An 8,541-nucleotide genomic window follows, 5' to 3' on the forward strand; every position below is an offset into this window, starting at 1 on the left:
GAGGAGAGGAATCTAACAAATTAGCTATGATGGGAAGAATAGGATTCTTCACACTGGAAATGGCTGATGGACCAATGCAGATCCCACCTCTGCCTCTGCATGTTCTGCTCCCTTCCCCCCTCATCTTTTAGTCACAATTTGTACTTTTATTGTTATTAGATATATGCATTTATTTGTGTTTTTTTTTTCATTTTTAATGTTGTAAGCTGCCCAGAGTTCCCCTTTGGTGAGATTGGTGAAAAACAAATTTAATAAATGTTACTACTAATAATAACAGAGTTAACTGGACCTTTATCTGTTATGGCCCCTGAACTAAGATTGTTAGACACATCCTTTTTTATAGAACTGAATATAGGCTGCAGCCTTAAATGTAAGAATTATTCTTTTTGCAAGGTTAATCCTAGCTTGAGAGCAAAAGGCAGGAACAGTCTTAAGGAACAGAGATAATCAATCAGAATATGTCTTCAGAGTCTAGTTTTTCACAACATCTGCAGCATAGTTTGTTAATGGGTTATGCTACTCTCTCTTTTTAAATAGCCTTTCCCTTAACACTTCTTGCTAATGTAACCTCAATTTAAAGTGTCATTTAAATGAAACATGCAAGATTTTGATTTTTTTTTTAAAAAAACCTATATGAACTAGTTGAAGTTACCAAATATAAAAAAACATCAACATTATGAAATCAAATAAATGAGTCCTGGATGATTGAAATTTTTTAAAAAAACCTTCTTTGATCAAAGATTTGGTTCCTGCTTTGTGAGCAGACAAACTTTGAAAGCATATGCATAGGACAGCAAAGAAAATCTGTTGGTAAAATCTCCAACTTGAAGTCAGAGTAAATCCATCAGCAGGAAAAAAAAATATCAGGATGGCAGCCATGACCACAGATCAAAGGGGCAGGGTTTGATCACACAGTTGTCATCTTGATAATCTACAGATCAGTTTAGTAAGAAGTCTGCTGTTACAATGCAAATTAAAACAAGAAATTGGAAATGGATTCCTCATGTCCTTACAATTTAGCTATGCATTTTATTAATGACTTTACTCAATATGATAGAAAGTCTATAATTATTACACAAACAAAATTGCATCACTATACATTCCCCCATTCTCTTGAATATTGATTTTGGCCTTAACAAGCTAAATCAAAAGCTCATAAGGTTTCATTTGCGCTTCCTAATTTAATTTACTCTTCTCCAAAGTGTTTGTCAAATATAAAAGTCTTGCTCCTTGTTAAACTTTGTTAAGTTTAACTTTATCAGTGTTACCATCGTTGTGTTATTTCACAGTTTTTCTGCCAAGCAAGTCCAAAGGGTCCATATCCCTTATTACTAAGGGAAAACAGAGAATAACAGCTAAGAGGGCTCTTTTTACTTCAATCAACTACAGGTTATCCCCCGGATATGAGGCTTCCTTCAGCGAATTTTCACCAGAACGAATGTATTCAGAAATGGTTAGTGTTGTGTCCACGGAGCTGCTGAAGGAGCGAAAAGCATGCTGACCAAGGTGATCTGATTGGTTTATTTCCGCATCCCTTCAGGTGGGAAAATTAGGGCTTTGGTATTGGTTCTTGTTTTGACAGCTCAACTCTTTCTAATGTTGATTCTTTTCAGGAGTTGCCTTTGGTTGTCAATAAACAGATTCTGTTACAAGCCATCTCCTGATTCATGCGGACCCTCGATGAGTTTATAATAGTTAGAAATTCAAAACTGCAGTCAAAAACAGGCCTCTGTAACAATGTGATTTGGATTCAGTCACTGCTGCAGTGACCATTTTTAACCCTGGGCCAATTTTTGGAAGCCTGTAGTTTTGTTTATTTTGTTTTGTTCCTTGTTGTCTTTGCAGCCAGCCTGGCTCCCAGGTTTTGTTTTGTTTTTTTTGTTTGTTTTTTTGGTGATGCATGTAGGATCTGCTTTTGTCTGGGCTTGAAAACTGGGATGGTGGAATTGTTTTTGTAAGTATTTTAAAGTATTCTTTTTTGTTACTCTATAATACCATACTGTTTGTAAGCACTTTGGGAACTGATCTGCTTCTTTTTAAGTACTGTACTTATTTACGTAAGTAAAGCACATACTTTGTAGACTACGGTATTGTGTTTGTAAGTATAGTTCTTTGCAAAGATAAAGTTTGTTTGCATTTGCTTTGAAACTTCTTGTAGAAATGTTAACCAGCATCTGCACAAAACATTCTATAATGTTGTGTGCTGTATCTCTTCTCTAAACTGCTGATTTTTAAATTTGCAAGCTATTTATATAAGTATTTGGATTTTGCTTAGAGAGGCTTGTGCTGATCAGGACAGTGTTTTTTTAAAAGAGGTTTTAAATCTAAATTGCCTCCAGAAGTTGTGGGTGCCCCATAAGGCATTTATCAGACATACTCTTGTGAGAGCAGTGGGATGGACTAGATGACCTCAAGGTCCCTTCCAACTCTGTTACTATTGCAAGCCAAAAGTTCTGTAAAACTCCTCCCCCATCTCCCACTGGGTGGCAAGCTGGAGATTATTAAGCTAAGTGGCTGGTGGTTGTTTTTTTTAAAGCAACTGCAATGGAAGACTCTTGAGCAAATGGGTTTTTTTGTAAAATTGAAATGGAGCTGCTTGGAGGCAATTTAGTTCCGCCTTCTGCAGTACCGGAAACAGCTGATTGGCAAAGGTGGAAATAGCTGACTGGTGGCGTGCAGGAAGTAAGTCAGATTTTCATTTATTTAATGAGCCATTTGAGTCAATTAATGAATTTAATTTTAAAAATTCGTAAAATTGGTCTGATTCATTTGATGATTGATCTGATTTTTGACTTACAAACCTAATGAGCAGGCTCCATAAGGTTCGTACCTCGAGGACTACCTATATATCTTTTTAATTAAAAAAACTTGATGTTCTTATCAAGAATATAGAGAGAAGGGGAGACAGAAAAAAGAATATTGTTCCTCAAAATGTTTTTTAATTTGGGATGCTTAATCATTACAATTATTTATTTAAATCAGTGGTCCATTCATACATAAAACAATTGCCAAACCTAAAATTCCAAATCTGAAATACAATAAAAATTTTCTGTTTCACCATCACAAAAAGTTATGGAAGTTTCTTTATAGATATCAAAGAGAACGCTAGTTTCTCTTCAACATAAAATATATAGTTTTCATTATACAGAAGGAGCTGTCATAAGAAAGTAGGGAAAGTATAGGTTGTTTTGAATTCTTCTTAATATCTTTATCAGTAGACATCATAAGGGCAACTATACAGACCCACTGTAGGATGTAGCGACGGTGGCAATTGCAGAATTGCTTTCAAAACCCCACACCTATGTTGCAATACATACAAAGAGGCAGAGCTTTGACCACAATGATGCCTCTTTTGACTGCAACACATCTGTTTTGTCTTATACAGTAGAGTGAAATAGAGAGGATCTGAACCTGTTTATATTTCTGTTCATCTCTTATATTTCTTTGTTCTATCTGTCAGTGGGCATTGAAAAGCATTGCATAGATGGAAAATGCTCCACCCTGGCTTATGACTGGGCGAATGAAGCTGTTGGCAGAAATCCACTGCCTAGATGCATCTCTCTGGAGGATGCATTGGGGAAAATGTGAGAATGTTCTGTTGTCTTTGAAAGAATACAAAGGTTTGCAACCCCAGCAGAAGGGGAAGAGTAGTATATTAAAGCAATGGTGAATTTGTAGCAATAATTACTGAATAATTATGCCACCTGGCTGTCCACTAATCTGGCCTCTCGGCCCTCCATGTTTATTAGTTATTATGGGTGACGGACCAATGTTTAGATTGGATTTGGCATTTTTAGCTACCTATAAATTCCTTCCTATTTAGCTTCATTACAGTCCCTACTCCCATATCAACCAGATATCAAATATAGAATTAAAACTATTAAAAAACATAACAGTTGAGACAAAAACAGATTTAACAATCAAACTCTTCACCTGCTAAAAGCTGTGTCCCCCAAGGCAGCTTTTTAAGACCCACGCTCTTTATACTTTATATAAATGACCTTTGCAATCATATTATAAGCAATTGTGTTCTCTTTGTGGATAATGTAAAACTATTCAATACCAATGACAATGCTGCTACTCTACAAAAAGACCTTAACTAAGTGTCAGAATGGTCAAACAATTGGCAAATCTCAACCAACAAATGCTCTGTCTTACACATTGGCAAAAAAAATCAGAACACAAAATACAAGCTGGACGGATATGACCTAACGGATGACCCACATTCTGTCAAAGACCTTGGAGTACTCATCTCAAATGATTTAAGTGCCAAAGCTCACTGTAACAGCATTGCTAAAAAAGCATTAAGAGTTATTAACCTAATCTTCCGTAGCTTCTTCTCTGGTAATATTGAAATGCAAACTAGGGCATACAAAACTTTTGCCAGACTAATTCTTGAATACAGCTCATCTGTCTGGAACCCACACTTCATATCGGACATTAGTACAATTGAACAGAGATATTTCACAATAAGAATCCTCCACTCCTTTGCTTGCAGCAAAATACCTTATTCCACCAAACTCAAAATTTTGGTCTTAGACAACTTAGAACTTTGCCGTCTTCAGTCTGACCTAAGCATAGTACATAAAATCATCTGCTACAATGTCCTACCAGCCAATGAATACTTCAGCTTCAACCAAAACAATACAAGAGCATACAATAGATACAAACTCATGTTAAACCGATCCAAACTAGACTGCAGAAAATAGGACTTCAGTAACAGAGTTGTCAATGCCTGGAATACATATCAGACTCTGTAATTTCTTCCTCAAATCCCCAAAACCTTAAGACTGTCTACTGTAGACCTTAAGACTGTCTACAGTAGACCTGTAGTCTACTGTTCCTAAGAGGTCTGTAAGAGGCGTGCATAAGTACACCAACATGCCTACCGTCCCTGTCCTAATGTTTTCTTTTATTTCTATACTTTACATGTATTTATAATTATGTTTATACTTGTTTCTGTCATAAAATACATGCTTGACAATAAATAAATAAAATACAAGAGCGGCTCCACTAATTCCATGACAGGGACAGAGCTCCACCTTCCAGACTCCAAGAAAGCAGGCACAGAGCACTTTCAACAGAGAAGACACAAGATGGTAAGTTTAATTGACAGCACCAAGGGCACAACCCCTCTGCCTGAGTTTACCAGTCGAGCCAAAATAACTGAAGACACGTGGCCAAACAGATAATCAGGCCCTATTCAATTAAAGATTTTATAGGTGACAAGCAGCACTTGGAGCTGTACCCAAATGCCAACTGATAGCCAATGCAGCTTACATACCAGTGATAACATGGGCACAGTGAGTAATGCCCATTACTGCTTGGGATGCTATATTTTGAATCAACTCTCATTTCTGGTGGATCTTCAAGGGCAGCCCCCTGTAGACCATATTGCAATAGTCCAAATAGGAGATGGTTAGGATGCCTCAAGGTCAAGGAACAGGTGAAATTGTGCACAAGAGAAACCTGTACAAAGTCCTCCTGCCACAACTGCCACATGCTCATCAAACTGTAAGCTCAGGACTGCAGAGAAAGAGAGGGAGAGAGGGAAGGAGGGAGGGAGAGAGAGAGAGAACTTCCTGGACTTTAATTTTATCCTTATTAAAATTGATTGAAAAATTCATTATTTACTAGGTGTTACTGCATGCAAAGCCTGGACTTGTTGGGATAATCCTTGGAGTGGGCCTTTTCCCATGAGCCAGCACAAAGCAGTGGGCATGAAATGGGCTTCCACAAATTCCTCTGGTGGATGAAATTGCACCTCTTCCAAGGAACTATGGAGTGGGGGAGCTGAATGGTGCCCCTGCCAGACTGGCCAGTGGTGGGTGAGGCTCCATTCTGGCTGGGCTGCCTCTCCCTTCCACTGTCACTGGGAAGCAGGCATCGCATCCACCAATGGGACCCCAGCAAGAAAAAATTCATGGGCTCCCAGGGAACTAAACTTAAAATCCAACTTTTCTTCTTGCTCAAGAAGTGACCTTGTAGGGATGTTACATTCATGTACTCAAGATAAGCGGAAGCAGGATGATGAATTGTGAGCCTGGAGATGCTAAAGAAGACTGCAAGGGAGGGAAAGGGGGTGAGGTAGTACTTCCTTCCTTGCTATCTGTGCCATTTATCCCTAATGTTGCGTCTCCCACCCCACCATATTTCAAGTGCCCATTTCTGTCTACAAATATCATAACTTGCTTTTTCTGTACCAATGATTATAAGGAAGGATTATAAAGAATTGCAACAAATAGATAAATGGATAAAATATAATTTTTAAATCTTAGGTTTGACATGAGGAAGGTTAAAATCTACCAATCAAGCCGTGCATGGGGGGAGGAAGTAGAGATGGAGTAGTCCATATTTGTTAGAACAGGGGCAAAGCTGTCACCCTCTCACCTGCAGTGCAGCCACCCTGGGATCACTCAGGCATTGGGGAGATGGTGGGAGGGCAGCAGCCCTGAACTGCACGGGGATGCTGTAGGTTCTTCAGGCACCCCTCATCTAGCATGGCTGGGTGCCTCGGCGTGAAGCTGGCAACTGGCGGGCAGGAGGGTGGACTAGCAGCAACTCCCTTGGCAACAGCATCCCCTGAGCAAGCAAAGCAGAGCTTTTCCCACTGGGAAGTGAGGCCAAAGCCAGCTGGGTCGCAGCTTCTGGAAGACTAGTTGCGGGACAGTCCCCGACTGCCACTGCTATGCTTCTCCTGAAGCCAGGGGGTGGGAGCGTGGGTGAGTGGACTGGCTGGGAGAAAAAACGTGAGAGAGAGGCAGCCACCCAGGTAAGCTTTGTTTCTGCAGTGTCACACGTTTTCCTGGGGAGGTAGGTAACGGAGAGACTGAGAGAGGCATGGTCCCTGGGGGACTAGCCAGGAGCACCCAACAGGCTTCAGCTAGGCTGGCTGGCTAGCTTGTGAGGCAGCAGCAGCAGCAGCCAGGATCACTGCCTGGATGCGGTGGGCTTCCTTTGCCTGGGGAGCTCCAAAGTTAAATGTGGAAATGCCAGAGAGGCCGGCGGTCAAGACCAGTTGGTGAGGGCTCCATGTTCAACAAAGGGGCCGGGTAGGAGATCAGGGAAGGCACAGACAGCAGAAAGTGAGCAGAAAGTAGAGTGTGCTGTGTGGGGGAGCCTCCAGAGACTGAGGAAAGTAGGCAGGCAGTTCAGGCACAGAAAGGTAGGCCAGGGAACAGAGGAGGCAGCTAGGTGAGGAGTGGAGTCTGTGGGAGATCAGGGAAGGCACAGGCAGGCAGTTCAGTAAATATATATATATATATAAATATATATATGTATGTATGTATGTGTGTGTGTGTGTACATACATACATACATATATATATTTATATATATATATATATTTATATATATATATATATATATGTTTTCTGAGGTTTTCGTGGGTGTTTGTATGTAGGTCTTTGGTTATTCGGGTTTTCTCCCGCGTAAAATTGGAAGTGTCTTGGCGACGTTTTGACGAAGTCTCATTCGTCATCTTCAGGCTTCAGCTTCGTTCATTGCTCCCAGAAGCATGAAGCTGAAGCCTGAAGATGACGAATGAGACTTCGTCGAAACATCGCCAAGACACTTCCAATTTTACGCGGGAGAAAACCCGAATAACCAAAGACCTACATATATTTATATCTATATCTATATCTATATATGTATATATATATATTTTCTGAGGTTTTCGGTGTTTGTATGTAGGTCTTTGGTTATTCGGGTTTTCTCCGCGTAAAATTGGAAGTGTCTTGGCGATGTTTGACGAAGTCTCATTCGTCATCTTCAGGCTTCAGCTTCATGCTTCTGGGAGCAAAGAAGCTGAAGCCTGAAGATGACGAATGAGACTTCGTCAAACGCCGCCAAGACACTTCCAATTTTACGCTGAGAAACCCAATAACCAAAGACCATATATATATATATATATATATATATATATATATATATATATATATATATATATATATATACATACACACACACACACACACACACACACACACACTCCATGTAATTATGGATAAAACGTCTATGAGGATATGCCAGTAGCCTTATAATTGGATGTCCAATTCAGCTAACCAGACAATTGGCTCTGGGATTGCTTCATGCAGTTCTTCTAGGGAACCAGAGAATGTACAATGTGGGCAATCTTGCACAATATGTTTAATAGCTTGTGTATCAATATCAAATCGCAACAAGGGGAATCTCAGTTAGTGCCTCCTATGTTGAGCTTCTCTGAGATCATCCAGGGTCAGCTAGGTTCTACTACCCGCTATTATACACTAGTTCAAGCCCATTGTGAGGCAGACAAAAATGGACCCAAAATTTTGTATTTTGTCCTTTTATACACCAAACATTGATACATCTTTCCTACTTTTATCAATCCAAATTTTTATTCTGGGAAAATTGATCTCAGGAAACTGATGGACATATGAGATTTATATTAGTCAATGTTTCATGTTCATTCATTAAATTTACATCCTATGTTTCATTCTAGGACTCAAGGCAATGTTCATAATGTTCTCTGTTCCCGTTTTTCCACATAAAAGCAACCCTG

This window comes from Ahaetulla prasina, chromosome 4 (assembly GCF_028640845.1).
Source record: "Ahaetulla prasina isolate Xishuangbanna chromosome 4, ASM2864084v1, whole genome shotgun sequence".
NCBI lineage: Eukaryota > Metazoa > Chordata > Lepidosauria > Squamata > Colubridae > Ahaetulla > Ahaetulla prasina.